The sequence below is a fragment of the Phyllostomus hastatus genome, unplaced genomic scaffold (assembly GCF_019186645.2).
Source record: "Phyllostomus hastatus isolate PE091 unplaced genomic scaffold, TTU_PhHast_1.1 phas_scaffold_182, whole genome shotgun sequence".
NCBI classification, from domain to species: Eukaryota; Metazoa; Chordata; class Mammalia; order Chiroptera; family Phyllostomidae; genus Phyllostomus; species Phyllostomus hastatus.
The window spans coordinates 5093363-5117567 of NW_025334013.1; positions in this window are offsets into that span (position 1 = coordinate 5093363).

Genomic DNA, 24205 nt, shown 5'->3' on the forward strand with positions numbered 1-24205 from the left:
ATCGGCGAGCTGCCCCCTGCACCCCCACTGCCCTCCCCCACACACGCTCCCACCGGGTTGCTGAGCAGGCCACGAGGTCCCATCAGACCCCACTCCCTGGGGGGGGACACTGGCCTCAGCTTTACAGCCTTTTGGGAATTACTGCTGAGGGTTGCTTCTAGTCTTTGTGACAAGGACATTCCATGTCGGGCATTGTTCTAAGGACAAATGCTAAGCCGCTTGATTCTCATCATAGCCTGATGCAATAGGTTGCTATGATTACCACATTCGACAGAAGCTGGGGAAGCAGGGACACAGAGAGGTTGAGTAAGTCGCCCAAGGTCACACAGCCACTAAGCAGCAGAGCCGGGCTTGCACCCCAGCAGAATGGCTCAGGTCCCTGCTCCGAGCCACGGTCAAGGCCGCCTCTGTTGATGGCACGTCTCACTGGCCAGGCTCACGGCCAGCTGCCCGGCCACTCAGGAAGCAAGAACACTTCCTGCTCAGGTGGCAGGCACCAGCATGCCCTTACAGCTAAGGGCACAGCGGGGGTCCCTGGCCCACCCCACGCATCCAGCCAACTCTGAGGTCAGAGGTCAGCCCAGTAAAGGGGCTCCCAGGAACACCTGTGGGACTCCCAGCCTGGACAGCTCTGTCCCTGTTTGCAGGCCTTTGGGAGAAACTCCAGGAGCCGCGTGGGTTCCCGCAGTGCAGCGACAGGAGGTGGCCTCCTGGCTCCGGAAAACGAGGTTTTTACGGCTGTCCTTGAGGAGCAGCCTGTTCCTGACGGGAGAAATGAAACAGTGAAACCTGACTCTAGGTAAAGGACGTTCAGCCAGTGGGAGGGAACGGGCTGGGGGAAGGGCCAGCTCCCCCAAGGACAGAGGGGCGTGGCTCCTCCCAGGCCGGGAGCGCAGAAGAGCACGTGCACAGATGATGCCCGTAAACATCGTGCCAGAGAGAACGTGCCCTTGGAGAGAGGCACCTTCTGGAGCCGGGCGGCCTCCCCCGCACGGGAACTCTGCGAGCGCCCCGGGTCGCGTCTGTTCACTGCGGCCTCGGTCTGAACCCCGGTCCGGAGCCCGCACTGCTCTGCGAAGGACCAGGTGGCGAGCAGTCCCAGTCCGCAGGCCACACGCCTGTATCAGGGCGACCCCACTCCGCCCTGGCAGAGGGAAGGCAGCCGTACACGCCCGTGAAGAGTGTTCGTGGCTGTCCCAATAAAACTTTATTTGTGGGCACTGAAATTTGAAGTTCACATCATTTTCAGATTGCATGAAGTATTGTTACGGTATTCTTTTGATTTCTGCCCCCAACCATTAAAAAAAAAAAAGTAAAAGCCATCTGTAGTTGGCAGGTTGTTCAAACACAGATGATCCAACAAATTTAATAACAACAGAAGAAAACAGGCCGTGAGCAGGCTGTGGCCTGGGGGCGTGGCCAGCCTGGACCCCGACAGGGGTCGCAGCCCAAGGGAGGGCTGCTCGCGCTGCACCCAGCAGCGAGCTCTCGCGCCCACACGGCCCCCATCCCATGTCTGCAGTTCTCTGTTGACGCCTGTCGCGTGGGTTCTTCTGGAACATTCTTCCTCCCTTCCCAACACCCGACCGCTTTCAAAGACTCGGTTTACTGGTCCCCCTTCCCAGGAGCCCTCGCAACACCCAGTCGGGTTGGAATACTCTTCTCTTTGCTGCTCGAGGCCCCTCCCCTCGCCTCCCAGTCGGGGGCGGGGCTTTGCTCCTCGGTCTCCCGCCTCCTCCTTGAGGCTCCGGGAGCCCCAGGCCTGGGCCTCACACGCCCCCATCCCAGCACGTCCACGGCGCTGAAAGGTCACTCTTTCAGAGCACTGTCCTGCCCACGTGGAAGAGGACACCGCACACCCCCACCCCAACCCACCCCACGGCTCCCTGACTGTACTTCCCCCAGGCTCTCGTCAGCCACTCCTCTCAGGGGCTTCTTTTGCACGCCGTCCTGGGGGCTGAGATCGGTGCTCGGTAAATACCGGGGGGAGGTGTCGCTCCCAGCTGGGACTTTGATCTTGTAAAACGTTAACCATGCAGATCGCTAAAGAACAAAATTCAGCCAAGTAAATGTGAAGATCCAACTGGCTGTACGAAGTGGTTCAGGAACCGGGCAGCACCCCACCCAGCGACCAGAAAGGCTCTCTGGAGGGGTTCCTACAAGGTGGGAGGGTTTGCAGGCAGAACGAGGGTGGAACTAAGAAGTTAACGGTGGGTTATTCTGGCAAGGACACCTCTCCTTCGGGGAAGGCGAGGGGTCTTATCGGGCAGATCACCTTACTAGTGTGGATCGGGAAATTCCAAGTGGGTTGGTTTAAAATTCCACTCCAGGGAGAGGCCGAAACTGCAGTGAGGTTAGGGTTTAAGTTTGGGTTTGGTGACGTGGCTGAGCAAGAGTGACTCCATGCTTGCCTGCCGTTTCTCTTTAGCAGGAGGAAGGAGGAAGGAAAGAAGGAAGGAAGGAAGGAAGGAAGGAAGGAAGGAAGGAAGGAAGGAAGGAAGGAAGGAAGGAAGGAAGGGGAAGGAAGGAAGAAAAGGAAGGAAGGAAGAAGGAAGGGGAAGGAAGGAAGGGGAAGGAAGGAAGGGAGGGAGGAAGGAAGGAAGAAGGAAGGGGAAGGAAGGGGAAGGAAGGGAGGGAGGGAGGGAGGGAGGGAGGGAGGAAGGGAGGGAGGAAGAAGGAAGGAAGGAAGGGAGGGAGGGAGGGAGGGAGGGAGGGAGGGAGGAAGGAAGGAAGGAAGGAAGGGGAAGGAAGGAAGGGGAAGGAAGGAAGAAAAGGAAGGAAGGAAGAAGGAAGGAAGGAAGGAAGGAAGGAAGGAAGGAAGGAAGGGGAAGGAAGGAAGAAAAGGAAGGAAGAAGGAAGGGGAAGGAAGGAAGGGGAAGGAAGGAAGGAAGGAAGGAAGGAAGGAAGGAAGGAAGGGAGGGAGGGAGGGAGGAAGGAAGGGAGGAAGGGAGGGAGGAAGGGAGGGAGGGAAGGAAGGCTAAGCATCCGTCGGACTGCTAAGAGCAGCAGTCCCCACACTGCACATTAGAATCCCCAGGAAGCTTCTAAAAACAAGGGGCCTGGGCCCCACCCGCATCAATTGGAGCAGAATCTCTAGGGAGTAAATGAAGCCTGAGCATCCTGGGTTTTAAAAGCCACCCCACTCCCTCGTCCCCCCACCCCCCGCCCCGCCACCGCCACACAAACACACCTGCGTGATTCTAAGGCACAGAAAGGGTCCAGATCACTGGCTGAAGGTGGAACGCTCCTGGGCCCCCAGGCCAGAGAGGACAGGTGTTTCCTCTGTCTTCGTCCTCTGCTCTCTCGGGTGCCTGGCAGGGCCAGGTAGCAACCGTGAAGGGGGGCCTGCAGCGGAGGGGGCTTTGGCATGATTTGGCGTGGAGGCTGCCCATCCCCTTGTCACTCACCGTCTGGAACCCAGGCCCGCAGCGTCGGCATCCCCCAGCAGCCTCGTGCAAACACAACATCTCGGGCTCCGCTCCGTGGACACCTGCGTGATTCCCGGCATATCCGGGCTCCCGCGGCACTGCCCTAGCATGTCCTAGGCATGGAGTCATGGCACCGCGGTCCCGGCATTGGACACACACAGTCTGGGCCTGTGCCTTTGGTGACGTCACCATTTGGGGGCCTCCATTTCCTTGCCAGCAAATAACAGGCCCCAAGGAGATGACCCGAATGTGTCTGCCCATTCTTAAGGTCACCCCAACACACAACAGTGAGGAGGTAAGGAAGGTGAGGGGCATGAAACTGCCTTTTCAGCCACCAAAGCGGAGGCGTCCTGGCCCAGTGGGCAGAGGAACCACAGGCGTCAAAGAAACTGGCCTGGAAGGAACCGACAGGTTTGCTCAGCTCAGCCCAGAGGCCAGACGGAGCCCATGGGTTACTCCGGGAGCACCCCCTCCCTCTGGCCCCTCGTCCAGCCCCAGCTGCCAGGGGCACACAGCTGCTCTCCGCCCACCACACCCGTCTGCCGCTCCCTGTGCCAGGCTCTCCTCCCAGCCCCACCTCAGCCCCGAGACCCGGCTGCAAACGGCAACAGCGTTTCCAGACAAGCTCATGGAGGAGGCAGGAGTCAGGAGATGAGCTGTCGGAGTTGGGGGCGGGGCGGCCACTCCCAGCAGAGCTGCTCCGGGGACTTTGATCTGCAGAAACGCGAACGGTACCCAGTGTACGAGCAGCACGCACTCGGCCCTGGGGACGCTGTCGTTCTCCTCCACGGGCTCTTCGCCCAGAAATCGTCTTGATCCTTAGCCTATCGCTTCCTTTTCAGAATAGCACATCATTACTCTTCCATACGTCCTCCCGGCCTCTCCCAACTTCTTCCATCTGGGGCCCTGGACCGCCGCCGGAGGGAGGCCTGGGGTCCCCGAAATCTGTGTGACGGCCAAGCTGCTGTTTCGCGCTCCTCATAAGCAGGCCCTCCAGCCTCTTCATCACTTTTATGGGCTTTTCTCCTCAAAATTCCCTCCGAAGTCGTCGGTGAGCGCTACATGTGAAGACCCAGAAGAAAATTCCCTGGCTAGGAAACCCCGTCGCCCTTCCAGGGGTGCAGGTACTCCTGACTGCAGGCCCAGCTGTGACAGGGCGGAGCGGCTGGGGGACGCGTGGGTCTCGGCTCTGAGCCTGGCTCTTCTCCCCTCTCCTGCCCGCTTTCCCACCCTCCCAGGACCCCTTCCATCCAGCCGTCGGTGGAAACGGCTTCGTGCTGTGGTGTCTCTCTTTCCGCCCAGCGCACACCCAGCCTGGGCAAAGCCGAGGGGCTCAGTGGGGACCCCTGGAGCCCGGGGCCCCTCCCGACCACCCCACCGGTCACTCCAGCATCCCAGGGCCCTGGCAGTGTCCACGGAGCCTCTTCCACATGCCAGGCCCTGCCGGACGGCTCTGCCGGACATCACCCGCTTCATCGAAACGACCGTCCCGGGAGGTTTTGTTTCCATCACAGGAAGTGGACACCAGGTTTGGGCAGATTAAGTAACTGAAACGGTCACATGGGCAGGAAGTAGTGGGACTGGGATTGGAACTCGAGTCCTTACCTCCCTGTGGAAACTGCAAACCCTCCACGCTCCTGCCTGATCAGCCAGGACACAAGGGCTATGATAACGAGGGAACTACACTCTGAACTCTGCTACTGCAGACAGGAAACAGCCAGTGGGCCCCCGCTTCCCACCCAAGCTGAGCGATATGAACTGAATGGCTGCATTCCTTTGTGCTTCCCCCAGCAGCTACAGCCCACCACTGGGTCTTTTTTGTTGTCTTATTTCAATCCTCACCGAGGACATGCTGACTAATTTTTAGACGGAGGGGAAGGATGCAGAGAGAGAGAGAAAAAAAAAAAACATCGATGTAAGAGAGAAACGTTGATCGTTGCCTCTTGCAACCCCCCACCCCCAGCCAGGGAGTAAACCCACAACCCTTGGGGGCACGAGATAACGCTCCAATCCACCCGGCCACCTGGCTAGGGTCACTGAGCCTTACTGGCACGAGAAAGAAGGAAAAGTCCAGGTTCTGGTCACAGAGCTTTGCCACCCTGCACTTGGGCAATTTATATTTTGTTCTTCCAGGTGGGACTGCGCGTTTGTCCCTTGGAAATTAGTCTTCTCAAACAAGGACTTACACAAGAATGTTCAGAGCAGCCCTGTGTACAAAGGATTGGAAACAAGGCAAGTGCCCATAGATACACGAATGGGTAAACGCCACGCGGTCTACCCAGACGATGGAGGATTACTCCGCCACAGAAAAGAAGGCGGTTTTGACACCCGCTGCCATGTAGACGAACCACGGAATCAGTATGCCCATCACAAAACGCCACAATTGTGTGACTCCATGTATCAGTGCGGGAGCGGGCTTGCATTTATCCGGGCGGGGGGCGGTTCCCAGGAGAGGGGGCTGCCAGAACAAACACCCCAAGACCAGAGGCGCCTCACTGGGAGGTCTCAGTGGGAGTGGGCGGAGAGTGGGGCGGGGCGGAAGCCGAGGAGGTGAGCAGGGTGTGTTCACTTCCTGGTGCTGCAGCCAATGAGCACAAAGTTGGTGGCGTTGTGCACCACCAGTTCATTTGCATACACTTTTCCGCAGGTCAGAAGTCCAAAGTGAGTCTCACAGGGCTACACTCAGGGTCTCAGGACAGCTGCCTCCTCCTTAAGGCTCCGGGGAGCCCCTCCTTGCCTCCTCCCCCTCCCCTGGCTGGGGGGGTGCCCTACCCCTCCAATTCTGCCTCCCTGGGCTCATCCCCGTCTCCTCTTCTGGGGCCAAATGTCCCTCTGCCTCCCTCTTACAGGGACACCCGTGATCCCGTTCTGGGTTCACCTGGGTAGTGCAGGATCATCTCCCCACCTCGAGATCCTCTATCCCACCGGAAACAGACCCTTCGACCACATGAGGTGGCATTCACCGGCTCCGGGGACCAGGACGTGGGCATGTTTTGGGGGGCCCTCGCCCAGCCCACGCAAGAGCTCCGATCTCAGAGGGTCCTGTGGGCCTCGTGGCCGCCTCAGCGTTTTCTCTGAAGGAGGCCACGGAGGGCTTGGAGCAGAAGAGTGGCACGATCTGATTTACGACTAAAGGATCCATCCAAGGGATGTGTCGAGAAGGTTCGGAAAGGGCAAGGGGGACTCCCCCAGGAAGCTGTCACAGCAAGCCGGGGAGGCGGAGAGAAGCGGTCCAATTCCCAACTCCTTCCCAAGTCACACCATTGACGGGATCCCACAACAGACCGGGTGTCGGACGGCTCCACCTGGTGGCCCCAGCACCTGGATGGACAGGGGTTGCCGTTGACCGGGTCAGGGAGTCTGTTTGTGGGGGACCAAGTGTGGGGGAGAGGGTGGCGGTGACCTTGCAGAAGTTAAGTCAGAGTGTCCTACTGGGTGTCCCTGCAAGGTGGAGAGGCAGCTGGGCGGGGGAGGCTGGACTCCGGGGACAGTTCGGGCTGGACTGGTGGTGGAGTGGCACCTGGGAGTGACCGGAAGAGAAGGGGCCCAGGAACGGGGCCCTGGGGCAGGTCAGCATTAATAAGCCGAGAGACCAAGAAGGAGCGGGCAGAGCAGCAGAAAGCAGCCCAGGGCAGGACATGTGGGAGGAGGCGCAGCCTTCCCAGGGAGACAGGGACGGAGGCGGGGTCCTCAGTGACCTGGACGGCGGTGATTTCAGTGGCGTGGCGAGGGCAGATGTGGCCCACACAGGCCAGGGTTCAAATGTTGCTGTTCCCCGCCATTCTAGAACAAACCCTCAGATGTTCTGCCCACCTCCCCAGCTAAAAGATGGCCCCTCAGTGTCAGCCTCTTTTTCTCCTCACCCTTTTATCCATTTCCAAGTGTGTGATCCACTAGCTTTTAGCATTTTCACGACGTTGTCCAACCCATCGCCAGCCACTCTCCAGCGCCAGAACCTTCCCATCACCCCAGAAAGAAACCCGGGACCCGCCCCAGTCACGCCCAGGTCCCGCTCCCCTGGCAACCGCTGCTCTGCCCTCGGTCTCCGCGGAGGGGTTTCCTCGGGACCCTTCGTGTACGTGGAACCGCGCAGTACGTGGACTTTTGAGTCTGGCTGGTGTCACGGAACACGGTGTTTTCGAGGTTTGCGCATGTGTCAGAGCTTCGTTCCTCTTCAGGGCTGAATAGTGCCCCTAGCGGGCGGGGAGGTCGCGCCCTTGACTCCTCCGTTCCTCTGCCCAAGGGCACTTGGACTGTGTCCGCCTTGGGGCTGCGATGAATGATGGTCCTGCGGACAAGTGCTCGCACAGACGCACGGTTTCAGTTCTCCTGACTGTAGGACACCCAGGAGTGGGACTGCTGGGTCACGGGGAGACTGTGTTTCTTTCACTTTCCGAGGAACTGCCGAGCTGTTTCCCACAGTGGCTGCGCCATCTCGCAGTCCCCCTGCGCATGCGCAAGGGCAACCAGGGCCCCTGCGAACTGTAACTGCCCCTCACCCCTCTGGTCTAACTCCTTGTGTGTGCACACGTGCTTGTAGGGGGTGGGGGGCGGTGATCCCCGGCAGCGCATGCGCACCCTTTAGACTCTGATTCGGAGAGGCCAGTTTCATCGAGCTGTCTAGACATGACAATGGCCATCGGCAACTTCCGTGTCCGGGACGGAGCTCGCAGAGGGGAGGAAGGGCAGGAGGCCCCGGGGCCTCCCGCGCTGCTCTCCCCTCTGGAGGGACAGGAAGAAGCCTGCTTGCCCATCAGAACCACCGGGGCCGTCCAGACTGGGGAGATGGAAAGACAGAGATTCCTGGTTGCACAGGGCTGGGTGGGGGATGGGAGGGCAGAGGGGTGATCGCTGCGGGGTGCACAGTCTCCATCCGAGGTGGCAAAAAAAAAAAGCCTAGCAATTACGCACAAATCTGCGAATATGCTAAAAACGATTGAATTGTGCAGGTTGAATGGAAGAATTGTCTGATATGTGAGTATATCCCAAAAATTGATTCAAGAAGAAAAGAAAAGAAAGCACCAGGGAGACTTGAGAAACTGTGGGACAGAAACCAAAAAAAAATAAAATGCTCTGCAGTGACACCAGGATAAGGAAACAGTAGGAGAGTCCAGTTTTCATGGACAGGTTTTCAGCGACGTTCTTGCAGTCCTGGCCTTCGCCTTGGCCTCACGCACATCTCGTAGGCTTGTGCCTAGACTGTTCCCCACAGAGGAGTTGGACATCTCAGCAGATCTCCAGAGGGAGCTGAGGAAGGATGGGGAGGATCTGGTGGAGCCCAGCCCAGCCCATTCTAGCCCAGTGCCCCCTACCCCCACCCCCGCCCCCGCCCCCTGCCCTGAGTCAGTTAACGTGGTCTAGGACGCCCCCTGGCGGGCACTGGGGGCCGAGCAGGGAGCTGGCTAAAACAGCCTGAGGCTCTCTCCCAGCCCACAGGGGTACCTCTAGGTGACTCAGTCCCTTTGCACACAAAGATGGTCAGCCCTAGCCCTGTGTGACACTCTTTTTGATTTTTAAAATCTTTTTACTATTGGCATGGATTATGGAGAATTTCAAACATAAAAAAATAGAGAAATCCTCTAATGAACCCCCGCATAACCCCCCCTGCTTCACCAATGGCCATGGGCCCAATTTCTTTCTCATGTCACCCTGACCTCCACCCACTCCCTGCAACCAGGTCATCTCAAAGCCAACCCCAGAGAGCATGTTGTTCATCTGTAAATATTTACAAATGCACAAAAGATAAGGACTCTTTTTAACATCATCACACTACTATTATCACAGCTTTGAAAAATTCTTCAGCGTCATTAAATTATCACTGTCATATCAACAATAGCCTCATCGATGCCAAAACTGTTCCTTTTTTCTCTTTTTTAACAGCCCGTTTGAATCAGGATCCACTGAGATTGGATGATCTGCTGTTTAAATTTCCTTTTCTTTCTAGGTTCCCTGTTCATCCTGCAATTCATTTCTGGAAGAAACCTACTTCTCTGTTTTTCCCCCACTCTGTTGAGGTATGATTGACAGATAAAAACTGTATAGATTCCAAGCGTACAACATGAAGATTTGATACATATTCGTTGTGAAATGATCACTACAATCAAGCCAATTAACACATCATCACTTCCCGTAGTTGCTTTTGTGTGTGGGTGGGAAGAATGCTTACAATCTAGTCTCTCGGTGTTTTTCTATCTTAACACATAATTTACAAGTGGTCTGGGGTTACAGCCATGTTGATGAGCAGAGGCAACCAAGCCAAGTGCAGACCAACTGTGTTTTGTGGACGGAAATAACAAAGGTTTATTTGTTTTTCTGCCCCAGTTTCCCCAGCTCTCCCGTGGCTCTGTTCCTTTTATCACAGAAAAACCATTTCTTAAACAGAAAAGGCACCTGAGACAAAGTCAGAGAAAAATGAAAACTGCAGCACAGTTTAACTCTTTCACATGACCAGAACCTGAAATGTGTCCAAGCCCTGAGATTTCTGAGCCTGTGAAGAAGAAAGATCCTCTCTATGAAGAAGGTGGTGTGAAATCCAAGGAGCTATGCACAGGTGGGTCCCGGTTTGAGCAGGTAGGTCCCAGGTCTGGGCAGGCGGGCCCAGGTTTGAGCAGGTGGGTCCCAGGTCTGAGCAGGCAGGCCCAGGTCTGAGCAGGAGGGCCCAGGTCTGAGCAGGTGGGTCCAGGTCTGAGCAGGTGGGTCCAGGTTTGAGCAGGTGGGCCCAGGTCTGAGCAGGCAGGGCTCAGGTCTGAGCAGGTGGGCCCAGGTTTGAGCAGGCTGTGCCTCTCACCCCACTCCCTCCTGAGCTTGGCCACCGTCTGCACTGGAAGCCTGTGGCCTCCCTCTCAGCTGCTCGGGCGCCCTGAGCTCAGATGCCGGTCAATGTTCAGGGACAGCCGCCACACCTCGAAGCCTGGCTGACAGCACCTGTACTTCCAAGGCAACATCAGTGCTATAAAGTAGCACTGTGGACCGACTCAGACGTCACGGTGGGCCACCTTGGCCTTTTGAAATTTAGGCAAACATGGCTCCAATGCCCTGATTTCACAACCTGCTCGAGTCCAGACTAAAGCCGCAAACTCGGACATACTCATCGCCATTCAGCTTCAGGTCGGCACACCTGTGTCCTCCAGAGTGCAGTCACACCCAGGATGCCCCGGGGTTGGTACGGGTCTGCGTGGGGAGTGCAAGCTCCCCGGCTCCCTCAGCGAGGGCTGGGCGTGGCTGCTGAGCTAGTCTGGGGCCGGGGGGCACCTGGGTGTGAAAGGTGCCACTGGCCACGCACGGACAGCACCAAAGAGTGATGCAGCAGGACGTGGCTGGTCCATACTTTATCCTCACAAATGGGTCACCTAATAAGGTTCTTTCAGTGGGATCTAGAATTTTCCCCTAATGCCAATCAATTATTTCACCGGTGGATTATCCCTTTCTCTTAATTTCTGCCTTTTGTGAATTAAACCATCAAATGGGGAATTTGAAACACACACTTTGCCAGTTATTTCACCGTTACTTGGGGGTGCCGAGGGGGTGGGGGTGGGTGAAGCCCTGCCACTCACGCTCCTTGGCGTCAGCCTGGAAAGTCTGGATGCTCAGCCTCCCTCCAAAACCAGGTGGCAGGGCCCTCCCCCGGGCTTCCTGCCCCTTGACCCAGGGTCCCAGGCAGGACCTCTCTGTACCCCTAACTCAAGCAGCTGGGCTCAGTGGGGTGGGCTGCCCTGGGCTGGTGTGGGATTTTGGGGGGGGGGGCTGCCTCCACCTCTCTGGGTGTGTCCAGGAAGAGCCCGAGGGGCAGAGGGGACATAGGGGACGGAGGGGAGGGGTCTCCATCCCTGGGAAGTTTGGTTGTGGGTTGTTGAAGAGATTTGGAGCACAATCCTCTATACTGACCCCGAAGTGTCCACCAATCCCGTCTTGGGGGTAGTGGCCAAGGACCCTGGAAAGAGAGGGCTGGGAGAAAATTCAGTATGGCCATCTTTGAGGACTCTATTAGTCAAGGGTAGTGGCCACCCATACAAAGCCCCGCGGAGGCAGCTGCAGGGGCTGCGGCCACCAGGGGGCGCGGCGGCGCGAGCAGGAATCGCCGGGAGCTAACAGTCCGCCTGGCGACCACATTCTGCTGTCCACACGGGGCCTTCCACCTGGGTGTGTCATCTCCGCAGTCTTCACCGGCACCCGCGGGAGGCGCAGTTACTACCCCCGTTTTGCAGACGGGCACCGTCTTTGCCAAGTTTCCCAGGTGGAAAGTGGTGGGGTGGGAGGGGAACCCAGACGCAGCCTACCCAGAGGAGGGGGACCGCCCAGCCCTGGTTTGTCAATCCCCTGCCCCCCGCCGCCCCCACTGTAATCCTCTCCCAGGCTGACGAGGCCTGGGGACCCAAGGGTGACCTGGCAGGCGTGGCTGTGGAACAATTGTAGCTCTTTGCCTCCTCCTGCCGCCTCCCCTGGTCTCCCCAGAGGCCCTTTTCCGGCCAGCACCCCCTTCCCTTCCACTCCAGCTCAGGGGCTGATGCGGGGTGGGGGGCTCTGGGCAGGATTTTTAACGGACTTCATTTTTTAGAGCACTGTTAGGTTCACAGCACAACTGAGCAGAAGGTAGAGATTTCCCACGTACATCCTGCCCCTCACATGCACAGCCTCCCCCGCTGTGGACATCACCCCACAGCGAGACCTTTGTCCCCCCGGGGGAGCCCACACGGACCCAGTGTCATCGCCCAGGGGCTGACCTCACACTGGAGTTCACTCCTGATGTTGGAGGTTCTGTGGGTGTGGACATGGTGTAACCTAACCTTCCTGGTGCTCTGCCTGTTCATCCAGCCCCCCCACCCCACCCCCGTATCCCCCACGCACCACTGAAAGTGTCTCCATAGTTCAGCCTTTTCCAGAATGTCGTAATGTTGAACTCACACAATATGTAACCTTTTTCAAATTGGCTTCTTTCACTTAGCAACATGCACGTAAGGTCCCTCCAAGCCTCTTCATGGCTTGATAGCTCGTTTCTTTTTAGCGCTGAGTAACAGTGTTCCCCTGTCTGGATGTTCATCCACCCGCTCACCCACTGAAGGCCATCACGGTCGCGTCCATGTTTGACAATTGTGAATAAAGCTCCCAAAGGAACAGATTTTTGTGTGGACATAAGTTTTCAGCTCCTCTGGGTAAATATCAGGAAGTGTGACTGTTGGATCGTATGGTGAGAGTATGTTTAATTTTGTACCAAACTGTGAAACTGTCTCCCAAAGCGGCTGCCCTGTGTTGGGTTCATTCCCTCCGGCAGCGAGTGCGATTCCTGCCGCTCCGTGTCCTCGCCAGCATCTTGGGGTTGTCAGAGTTCCGGATTTTGGCTATTCCCGCAGGCGCACAGCGGTGTCTCCTAGTTTTAATTTGCAGTCTCCTGAAGACACATGACGCTGAGCATCTCTTCATGTGCTTATTTGCTGTGTATCTTCTTTGGTGAGGTGTCTGTCTTCTGCCCATTTTTCAGTCATTTCCTTATTGTCGAGTTTTAAGAGTCCTCTGTGTATTTCGAGTGCTAGTCCTTTATCAGAGATATATTTTGCAAAGATTTTCCTCCCAGTCTGGATTGTCTTCTCTTTCACTTGGCCTTGTCTTTCACAGCAGAATGTTCAATTTTGATGAAATTCAGTTTATCAGTTCTTTCTCCCATAGATCATATGCTTTTGGTGTTTTACCTGCAAAGTTATCTCCATACGTAAGGTGGTCTGGATTTTCTCCTACATCACCTCCGAGGAGATTGGTTGTTTTGCATCTGACACTTAGGTCTATGATCCGTTCTGAGTTAATTTGCTGACAGGTGTAAGATCTGTGTCTACATTCCTGTTTTGCATGCGGATGTCCAACGTTCCAGCGCCAGCTGTTGAAGAGACCTTCTCTGCTCCTCTGTCCAAGGTCAGCTGACTGCACGTGGACCTGCATCCGGGCTTTCTCTTCTGTTCCACTGATCTGTTTGTCTGTTCTTGGGACAATGCCACACCGTCTTGATTTCTGTAGCTTTTATAGTAGGTCTTGAAGTCGGGCAACGTCCGCCCCCCCGGTTTGTTCCTCTCCGACACTCACAACGCAGCTCGCTGGGGTTTTGACTGGGACCGTGTGGAATCTGCAAATCAGGTCGGGAAGAGATGGCTTCTTGCAAGTGTTGAGTCTTCTGACTCGTGAGCGTGGACAGCTCTCCAGTACTTAGTTCTTTGATTTCTGTCAACGGTGTTTTATGGTTTCTCGTACAGATCTGGGTTCAATTTATACCTAAGCGTGTCTTAGTGGGGGGGTTGCAATGATTTTTTTTAACCAGTTCTTTTTGTAATCAATTCTTTCCGATTTTCTGCATGAACAATCATGTCATCTACGAATAAAGATAATTTTATTTCTCTCTTCCCAAGCTGTATACCTTTTGCTTCCCTTTCTTTTTTTTTTAAGATTTTATTTATTTATTTTTATTTTTAGAGAGGGAAGGGAAGGAGAAAGAGAGAGAGAAAAAAACATCAATGTGTGGTTGCTGGGGGCCGTGGCCTGCAACCCAGGCATGTGCCTTGACTGGGAATCGAACCTGCAACACTTTGGTTCGCAGCCCGTGCTCAATCCACTGAGCTACACCAGCCAGGACTTTGCTTCCCTTTCTTTTCTTATTGCATTAGCTAGGACTTCGGTGCGATGCTGAAAAGGAATGATGAGATGGGACGTTTTGGTCTTGTTCCTGATGTGAGTGGAAAAGCTTTGAGTTTCTCACCGTTAAGTCTGATGTTAGCTGCAGGTTTTCTGTGGATGTTCTTTACCAGGGTAAGGAAGTTCCCCCTCTATCTCTAGTTTACTGAGAGGTGAGTTGGGTTTTTTTTTTTAACTTTGAATCGGTGTTAGATTTTATCAAATGCTTTTCCCACCTCTACTGATACGATCGTGTCGTTTTCTGGCTTTAATCTGTTGATATGATGGATTATACCAAGTGATTTTTTAAAACATCAGACCAGCCTGGTATAGGATGAGTCCCACGTGGTTGTGGTACGCTAGCCCTGTGATGGGCGATGCGATGGGTCCCGTGTGCTGCGACCCCTGCTCCCCCGACAAAACTGACCCAGGAGATGGTGATGCTCTTCCTGACTCAGGCCTCCAATCCGGAGAGCTCCCTGGGCGGAACTGTTCCCGTCGTCGTGGAGCAGGGAGGCAGGGCCGAGAGCCTGCAGGCCTGACCCCGTTTCTCCTCCCTCCTCTGCTGACCCAGCGGCCAGCCCCTGGGATCTGCCCGGTTGAGCTGGGAGCCACCCCAAACCTTAACAGAGCAGGGGGCCTGGGCAGGTCCAGCTCACCCTTCTGCTGACCTGACAGCCCTGTGCGGGGAATCCCAGGCTCCGAGGCAGAGCCCATGGGCCCACACGATGTCTCCAGTGGGGCTTGTCCGTCTCGTATCTTCTCACCTCCTCACTCACTCCCAGCTCCTTAAACTCCGGCTACAACGGGCCACACACCGGCCGGTGGTGCGTTCCTCCTGCAGACACTGACTGGCGGCCCCTCTGGGCCGGGCCCTGAGCCTGGTTCTGGAGCGCAAGGCAACCTGGACCCAGTCCCTCGGGGGCCTCCAGTGCAGTGGGAGGGAGATGCGAGTGAGCCAACCCCTGTCACCCCGGGGGAGGCAGTGCCAGCACAGGGGCAGCACGGCACCTGCGTGCACCGTGGCCTCAGGCCTCTAGGTCTCCCATCCTTTTCTTGTACACTTCTTTCATATTATCCCTCCTGGCTTCTTGGCACAGCAAACTCCTATTCGTCCTGCGAAGCCCAGCTCAGATGTTCCGTCTTCCATGAAACTTGTCTTGGTTGTCCCTTCTGCCCAAGCAAAATTAATTGCCTTTTCATCTTTGCTTTTGTAGCCATTGGTATGCACTCCAAGCTCCACCTTTGGTGCGCACTATGCCAGGTGGTCCCGACCCCGAGGGTGACTCCCTAAGATAGTGTGGTGCTGGTCTCCAGGTCCCTGTGTGGCCACCGTGTCCCACCAGGCAGCCTGGGCTCCCACTCTCGGCTCCAGGGCACCCCCCCAGCCCTCCCTCTGACGTCAGCCTGAGAACCTTCCCACTGCCCCCCTCCTTCCTGCTGTGAACACCGCCTTCACCCTGCCTTCTCCCGGGACTGGCTTATCGCCATTTAGACCAGAGATTCTTGGAAAGCTGGCCGTGGCGCTGGGGCGTTTTGGAGGCCTGGACAGGGCCGCCCTGTGTGGTTGGGCCCATCATACGTCGAAGGGAGCACCGTCCACAGCACAGGCAGACTGGACCACACGCGGGACACTGGGCCCGGGGGAAGCAAGGCAGGGGTGGGCGGGCCCAGCACGAACCCGGGGGCGGCCGCAGCCTCGCGGTTCCATCTGTACCGTACCTTCTGCCCTAGATAGTGCCCACTGGGCCAGGTGCAGGTGGCTACTGATTAACGGAGGCCTCCAGGAGGCCGTGCGCTGCTTCCATAATGAACTGTGGGCATGTAAACATGTCAAAGTCAAACGTGGGTGGGGAGGCCTCTAGCACACAGGTGAAGCACAGGGCTGTGGGGGGTGAGGAGCTGCGAGTCCAGCCCCAGCTGTGTGTGACCTTGGACGAGTTATCTAATTCCTCAGTTTCCACCTCTGTGTGTCGGGGGGCGGGGGTGGCAGTCACAGGACTCCCCACCCCATGGGCCTGTACGGAGAAAGAAAATACAACTGTGCATGGAAATTGCTTTATGCAATAAACCCAGAGGCAGACAACTGACAACCGTCAAAGGACAAACCAGCGGGGGAGGGAGGCCGGGCAGCACCAGGGCGGGTGCTACCTCCAGGCCCAGGAGGCCCGGCGTCCTGACACTTTCAGGAGCCCCTAGAAGTGTTTTCATTACTTTATCAAATCAGAAGAAAAAGCAATACACTAATAACATATAGTAATGAACCCAGCCTGAATTATGTTTGTCTTTATACCGAGGCAGTTATAAAATACAACTTTTAATATATATATATATATATTTTTAAAGCATTGTTATTATTTACTTTTTTTAAGATTTTATTTATTTTAGAGAGGGAAGGGAGAGAGAGAGAAACATCAATGTGCGGTTGCTGGGAGTCATGGCCTGCAACCCAGGCATGTACCCTGGCTGGGAATCGAACCTGGGACACTTTGGTTCGCAGCCCGCGCTCAATCCACTGAGCTATGCCAGCCAGGGCTTAATATATATTTTTGATGGCGGAAGAGAGCCACGGAAGCAGAAGGGCCTGGGGCCCGTGGAAGCCAGCGCAGCCCCGAGCCCGCAGCCCCGAGCTGACAGCAAGCCCCCGAAGGCCTTTGCTCCGGCAGCCTCCGTCTGCCGGCAGTGACGCTCTGACGCGCCCCTGGCTGAGAAGGACACCATCGGGAACCGACTCTAGGCACGCGCTCTTGGGGGCACCCCCTCCCCACACACCCCCTCAACCCCAGCATTCCCTCCCCGCCATAGAGGGATTTGTCCGAGAGGGACATGGGAAACAGACTGGACGCTGGCACCACCCAGGCCTGGACAGGGGGTGGCCAGCCGGCACTGACCCAGGGATTTGATGCTGGGTTTACCTGGCTGCATTCGGATTCCGATCCTCACCAGGAAGAGAAATAACCTGGCGCAGGAAACTCAAACAAACCAGTCTGGTCCAGGAGCTGGCGCGGCTGCCAGGGCTTATAAATAACCCCCTGCGCCTGGCCCGGCCCCGAGGAGCCGAGCGGCCGGTACAGTCCGTGCCGCCGGGCCCATGACTCTCCCCTCCCCGCATGGCCTCTGGGAGCTGTTCTTTACTGAGGGGGGGGGGGGCGGGGAGCGAAGGGGCTGGACCGAGGGAGGCAGCTCGGGCGAGTTCTCCAGGTGCACTTGTTCCGGCCTGACAGGCAGGCCGGCTCCCTGTCGGGGAGAGGTCACAGGGCTCAAGTGACTTTGCCTTATGCTCCGGGACCCGCACCTGTTTACTTATTACTAAAAGTTTTGTAATGAACAATACTTCTTTTTTTCTGGGGCACGAGCATGAGAGGGGAGGGGTGGCCTGGGGGAGAAGAGTCATCTGTCCTTAGGAGCTCTGGCCGCGTGCAGGGACAAGGGCCCCTCCCCCCGCCGCCCCCCCCCCCCCGACGAGGGGTCTCAGAGAGCTCAAGTGCCCTTGCACACTGTTCGTGGCCACTGTCCCTTCTCACGCGGCCGTGTCTGCACCCGGCCAGCGTCCACTATCTTGCCATCACTCCTGCCTACACGAGGCGACGGGACAACGGGGGGTCTCGCCCACACCAGGGGGAGGTGACTTCCGGGGTGGCTTCCAGCACTGGCCTTTCATTCCCACCTGACCCCGCGGAGAGGGGACTTGCGGGGGGGCAAGGCCGGGAAGCTGCTGTAGGAGGGGTCCTTCTGGGCAGGGCGGGGCGATAGGACACTCCCAGGGTTATTTACCTGCCTGGCTACTTAGAGCTTGTGTTTAACCCTTGAATTGTCCCCATAGGTCCTGAGGTCCCTCAGTGCTACCTGGGGCCTAGCATCAAAGCTCCCGAGGACCAAGCAGGCAGAGGCTGGGTGTCTGGCGTGGCGCTCAGAGTATGAGGGGGCCGAGGGCAAGGGCACTGGGGGAACGGGCCGCACACGCAGCCCCGACCTGACCCAGCCACTCAGCCCACTGCCCCTCCCTCCCCACCGGGCAGAACGGGGCTGTCGTGGTGTCTGCCATGCAGGTCGGTCCAAGGGTCAGGTGGTGTAAGTAGGTTAACGTTCAGCCTACACAGTCCCTGGCACGCGGTAAAGGCCACTTTATTTAAAACCGTTGTGCCCACGAGTCCGGAGGACCGTAGTCGTTTCCTGGGTCTGCGGTAACAAATGGCCACCACCTGAGTGGCTTAAAGCAACGGAAGCGTTTTCTCGTGCAGTTCCAGAGGCCAGACGTTCAACGTCAAGGTGCTGGCGGGACAGTGCCCCACTCCAGAGGCTCTCAGAGAGGACCCTTCCTCGCCCCCTCCCCCAGCCTCTGGCGGCTCCAGGTGTCCCTTGGCTTGTGGGTGCATCACCCCAACCTCTGTTTCCGTCCTTATGCAGCCTCTTCTCCATGGTGTCTTCTTCTCTTCTGTCCCTTCTAAGGACACCAGCCATTGCATTGAAGGCCCCCCCCCCCGCCGGAGAATCCAGGATGATCTCACCTGGAGACCCTTCATCACATCTGCCAAGGCCTTTTGCCCAGGGAAGGTCACATTCGCAGCTTCTGTCTGGGTGGAAACGTTTTTGGAGGGGTCACCGTTCGACCCCGCACAGGGCCTAATGCTCAGGTGAGTGACTGGTGGAAACGGGGGGAGGGGAACCAGCTGCTTTAACACGCTCTGCCTGGGCTCAGACGGGGAGAACCGGGGACGGCAAACCCACAGAGGGGCCGGGCTCACCACGCCTGGACTCGGGCTCCGCAAAGGAGCCCAACGGTCTGCAGGTGGCCCTGGGGTCTGAGCAGGAGCACATCGTTTGTCGCCGCTCTGGAAACCCACCTGGCCTCCCGCCGTGTCCCCCGTGAAGGGTCACCCTGCGTGCGAGCCCTCCGCTCCCATTAGCTTCTGGAATCGGTCTCCTGGCCTGTGTCTTTGCTGAGGCTTCCTGACCACTTGGCGGCTGCCCCCATGTCTGTGTTTGATCTGGCATCGGGAAGCGGCCTCTCTCCGAGGCAGGGCCACGGTCTTGCGGTTGGGGCTAAGAAGTCCGGCAGACTTCCACTTTCAGAAGCGTCCCGGGTTCTAGTTCCAAATCCGTGTCTTCGAGTGGAGAGGGGCGACCGTGTCTGCTCTGGGCACGACCTGCTTCCTTTCCATGCCAGCTCAGCTTGCAGGACCCCACAGCTCCCCTGCGGGGTTGCAGCCTTCAGCCCCCGTGACTAAGTCACCAGGGCTGGCCCTGAGTCAGCCCTAGGCTGGGGCTGTCAGGAAAGTAACTCTCTCACTCTGAGTCAGCCCGAAATTCACATGAGGAACCCCCCGCCCCCCCCTTGTGAGAATCCCTGATAAAAACAAATACTGCCTGGAAGCCATCCGCAAGGGCCTATTTTGCTGGTTCCTTGGTGACAGCTTTGTTGAGCGTGAACTCAAACACACCATACAAGTCACCCACACTCTGCCTTTCCTGAATTCACAGGCAGCGGCCACCGTCACCTCGGTTACTTATGGAGCATCTTTACTCCCTCAAGGAAACCCACACCCCTTAGCCCTCACCCCCTAATTCTCACTCCCCTCCACCCCCGGCAACTGCCAATCTGCTTTCCGTGTCCACAGTGTCGCCTGTGCTGGACACGTCGTGTAAGTGAAACCCACCACTGGGGGCCTTCGGGGTCCGGCTCCTTCCACGAGGCGGAGGGCGGTGGTTTCCGCGGCCGCCCCTGCCGTGGCGTGTCCTCAGGCGGAGCCATGCACCGTGGCGGGGACCGACCGCATTTGGCTCCTCTGCTCATCCCACAGTGAACATCTGGGGTGTTTTTTTATGCTATTTTATGCTATCATGAAGGATGCTTTCATAAATATTTGTGGAAGCACGTTTTTGAAACACTGCTTTTCCTTTGGAATTGTTCCTTTGGAAGTACCACCCAGACGACGCACAGATGTCCTGCAGAGAACCCACGCACGCCTGGAGGGGGGGGGGACGGGACGACGGCTCGTGTGAGGAGCCCCCCCGGGGCGTGGAGGAGAGGCTGGAGCTCCAGGGTCGGCGAACCCAGTCACGGGCCCGTCACGGCCACGTGGTTTTGCCGAAGTGAGAGACCTAACCTCCGTCAATCCGATACTGCTTCTTTCTCTTCCGATGGACTTCCCCTCCAACGCTTGCCCCTGCCACGCCCCCATCGGGAAACCTCACAGGGGCTTCCGGCCACGGCCTGGGGTTGGGGGGGGCGGTGTTTGGGGAGAGGAGCTGGGTTTCAGGCGGTGGATTTGCTGGGCTCGTCGTCAATCCGGGCATGTTGCGTGGACGCAGAAAAGGCTTCCAGAAACACGTCTGCCGCTCAGCAGCACAGCTCAGCCCACGCGGTGCCGGGGCGGGGGCGAGGTCCACGCCAGGGAGCAGGAGGCCGCACACAGGAAAGCAAGAGCCAGGAGATGGCTTCTCGGCCTTGTGGCCCAGATCGAGGGTGGAATGCTGGGAGGCCGCCAGGCAGCGGATGGATCTTGTAAAACCATTTTTATCTCCGGATGCAAACATTTTTTTAAATTTTTATTGTTCTCTGTTCCGCACTTCGGGGCGACCCCGGGTCTCGTGGTGGGCGGCAAGGGACCCCGCCGGGGCTGGGTCTTGTTGCGCTGGAAGCGCCTGGAGGAACATCGGAGCGGGGCTGGGGTGGGGGGAGGGGGCCAGAGAGGCTGACCCTCGGAGTGAGTGTGTCCAGGAGGCGACCCCGCGGCAGCCCCCAGCACACAGGGAGAGACACCGTGGAGACAGAAGGGTGTCAGGCGCCAGGCAGTGGTCCCAGGGGGGCAGAGGGCCGTCTGCGCTTAGCAGCAGGGAAGCCAGGGGGGACTCGGGCAGGAGCCGCGCCAGTGGTGAGGGGAGGTCAGGCTGGGGACAGACACAGAGTTCGGCTGCGAAGGGAGAGGACGGGTGACACCACAGTGGGAGGTTCCCGAGTCGCCCTGAGAGCAGGTTTTTGAAAGACGCTCGATGCGGGTGGGCAGGAGCCCGTGGGGAAAGTCAAGTTCAGGCAAAAAAGGCAGAAAAGGAAGAGGCAAGGCACATGGGTGGCTGCCAAGGCCTGGGAGGAGCACTGAGCAGGTGGCACAGGGGGCGTGTGGGGGCACCAAGTGACACCGCCGTGCATGGGACTGGGCGGGCAGCGGCGTGCACCGTCGGAACGGTGTGCTGGGGCTCCGAGCGCCGGGGGAGCCTTCATCTTCATGGGCACAGATTTTTAAAACATGGATTAGGGGTTGGGGTCCCCAGGATGGGCTGCACCCTGGGACAGGGAATCTAACTGCATCTCAGGTGTGTGGCCGCCTCCTGGAAGGAGCCGGGGGGGCGGGAGAATGCTATCAGAGGCCCCTGAGCCACTCGGGACACAAGGGGCGACTTTAAAACTTGAGACAGAAGGAATACACGTAGGTGCTGCATCTGGCTGGGAAAGTCGCTTCCCCCGGCACACGGGCTGGGCTAGCAGACCTGGGCCCCTGTGTGCTCAGATGAAACAGACAGCTGGGTGGACGGTGGGGGCGGGGAGCTGGCACCCCCAACCGTCGGAGGGCAGAGCTGCAGGTGAGCCGGGGGGCAGGGGAGGCGAGACTGAACCTCATGGTCCCAGTATGGGCTCGGAGACATCAGCACAAACTCACGTTTAGCTGAATAGAAATGCAGATGGATAAATACAGAAATCATAGACAGGCATCCCTACGCAGGGGGCGTGTGTTTACACACACATTTCCAGTCGTGTCCCCTGAGAGGGCTGGAAGCAGTGACACCCAAGTGACGAGGAGCACACACACTGCACCCAGACCTGGGGTTCTCACCCCGTTCTCCCCAGTAACAGGCCTCGAGGCTCCTGGGAGAGACGGCTGGTGCGAGGCGGCAGGAGGGAGCAGCTCAGAGGAGCCCAAAGCATCTTGGGAAGCCAGAAAGATGGAAAGCGCGATTACAACTCAACTCTGGGGCTATGCCAGAGGGACGCCAACCCACCAGAAGGGCTCCTGGGGACCGACGGCGGGACAGGTTAGGCGACAAGATAAACATTGCCGCACTGGGTAACAACGCAAAGTACAAAATAAATATCCGCGCGTCTGTCCTGGTGCAAATAAATGATGGAGGGGGTGACTAGGCGAGGGAGATAAACCTCCCGCACGGGAGAACTCTGAAGCAGCAATGTAGTAGACACTGACCCCCGAGGAGCTGAAGCGGAACCCCCCACCCACTGCGCCAGGGGACAGAGAGGAACCTGACCGTGGAGACACCGGGCAAGCACCGCCTCAGCCAGGGGGCCGAGGTCAGCATGGGCAGTGAGTGGTCAGTCGTCCCTGGTGTGATGGGATGAGAAGGGTCCGGCTCCCCTCTCTGGTCTTCCCCCGCCCCCGAAAACACACAAGTCAGCCTAATCATGAGAAACACACCAGACAAATCCAAATGGGTGCGACAAGATACCCAGTCACTACCCCTCAAAGCGGTCAAGGTCATCAAAAGCAGGAACTGTCTAAGGGACTGTCACAGCCCAGAGGAGCCTAAGGAGAGAGGAAACTGGATGTCACTCAGTGTCCTGGGCAGGCTCCTGGAGCAGGACAAGGCCAGTAGGGACACACTAAGGAGGCCTGAATGAAGTGTGGACATTAGTTAATAATCATGCATCGACATTGGTTCATTACTTGTGACAAGTGAACCGCAGTCATGGAGGGCGGCGGCGCTGGGAGAAACTGGGGGGAGGGGCGGCACGGGGACTTTCCGAACCGTCTGTGCAAGTTTTCCGTCCACCTAAACAATTCTGAAACTAAAAGGTTAATTTCAACAAAACCAAAATGTAGAGGAGGGGGTCGTGGATGGAGGGGGCGGGGAGCCCTCGGCCTGGGGCGGGGGGCCCCTCCGCTGCAGGGGAAGGGAGGGGAAGCCAGGGTGTGTACGTGCTCCTGGCAGGCGGCCACGAGTCTGAGGCCGGCAGCCCCGTCATCTGTTTTCTCTCTGTGGCCAAGCTGGCATCCCTTAGGGACACGGGGGGCGGGGCTGGGGCTGGGGATGTGCACTGAGGGGAGGTCTGCAGAGGCCTTGGCTAGGCGGGGCACGTCACCTACTGAGCTCTGGAATAATGGGTATTTTGTTTCCCTGCTCTAGGACAAAAGAAAACAAAGCACTTTTTAACGCCCTCCCTGTCCCCACCTGAACGTGTACCGGCTGGGCTTTGAGGCTGGATGCTCAGGAATCTGGGCTCTGGGAAGTTCAGAGGGTTTTTTTGTTTTTGTTTTTTTTTCTCCAAAAAGAGTTGACTAGTCTGAAGTGGGGTTGGGGGGCTGGGGGCTTCGGGACTGGCAGGTGGGGAAGGGCAGAGCGAGGGCGGGCCCGCGTCCTTGGGGGCTCGGGTGCATGTGGGGGGACAGACTCAGAATCTGGGGCCGAGTGGGGGGTACTCCCAGCCCCACCAAGAGGAGAGCAGTGAGGACAGACATCAGCAGTGACCAGGGAGCCAGGAGTTCCGAGATCCCGTCCCAGTGTCTGGGCCTCGGAAGGGCTTCAGGATGGACCTGCACGGGGAGGGGTTGTGGGGGGACAAGGGTGTGGAGCGGCGTGAACGCCTACCAACAAATTGGCCTCCTGTGCCCAAGGGCAGGGCCCCAGAGCATGTGCGCTTTGATCTGAAGAAAATCGCTATGGACTCAACTCGGTTCCTCCAAAATTCACGTTCAAGTCCTACCTCCTAGCGCCTCAGAATGGCCCTGTCTGGACGAAGGGCCTTGAAAGCGGTGGTGAAGGTTGAACGGGGCCGGATGGGGGGGCTCGAATGCAGCGGTCGTAAGGACAGACCCCGGGGGTGCACACACGCAGGGACAGTCCTAGGAGGCCTCGGGAGAGGCTAAACCTTCCAGCACCTTGACCTTGGACTACCAGCCTCCAGGACAGCGAGAAAAGCAATGTCTGTGGTTTAAGCCACCCAGTCCGTGGTCCTTGGTCAGGACAGCCCTCGCCGCTGCCAACTGAGACATTAGGTCATCTGACGGTCCTGGCTCCGAGTGCAGGGAGGGGCATTTGACACTGGAACAGGTGCGTTCCTGAGCAGAGCTGGCGTGGTGGCTGTCCGGGGGGCGGTTTCCTGAAGCCATGAGACTCCT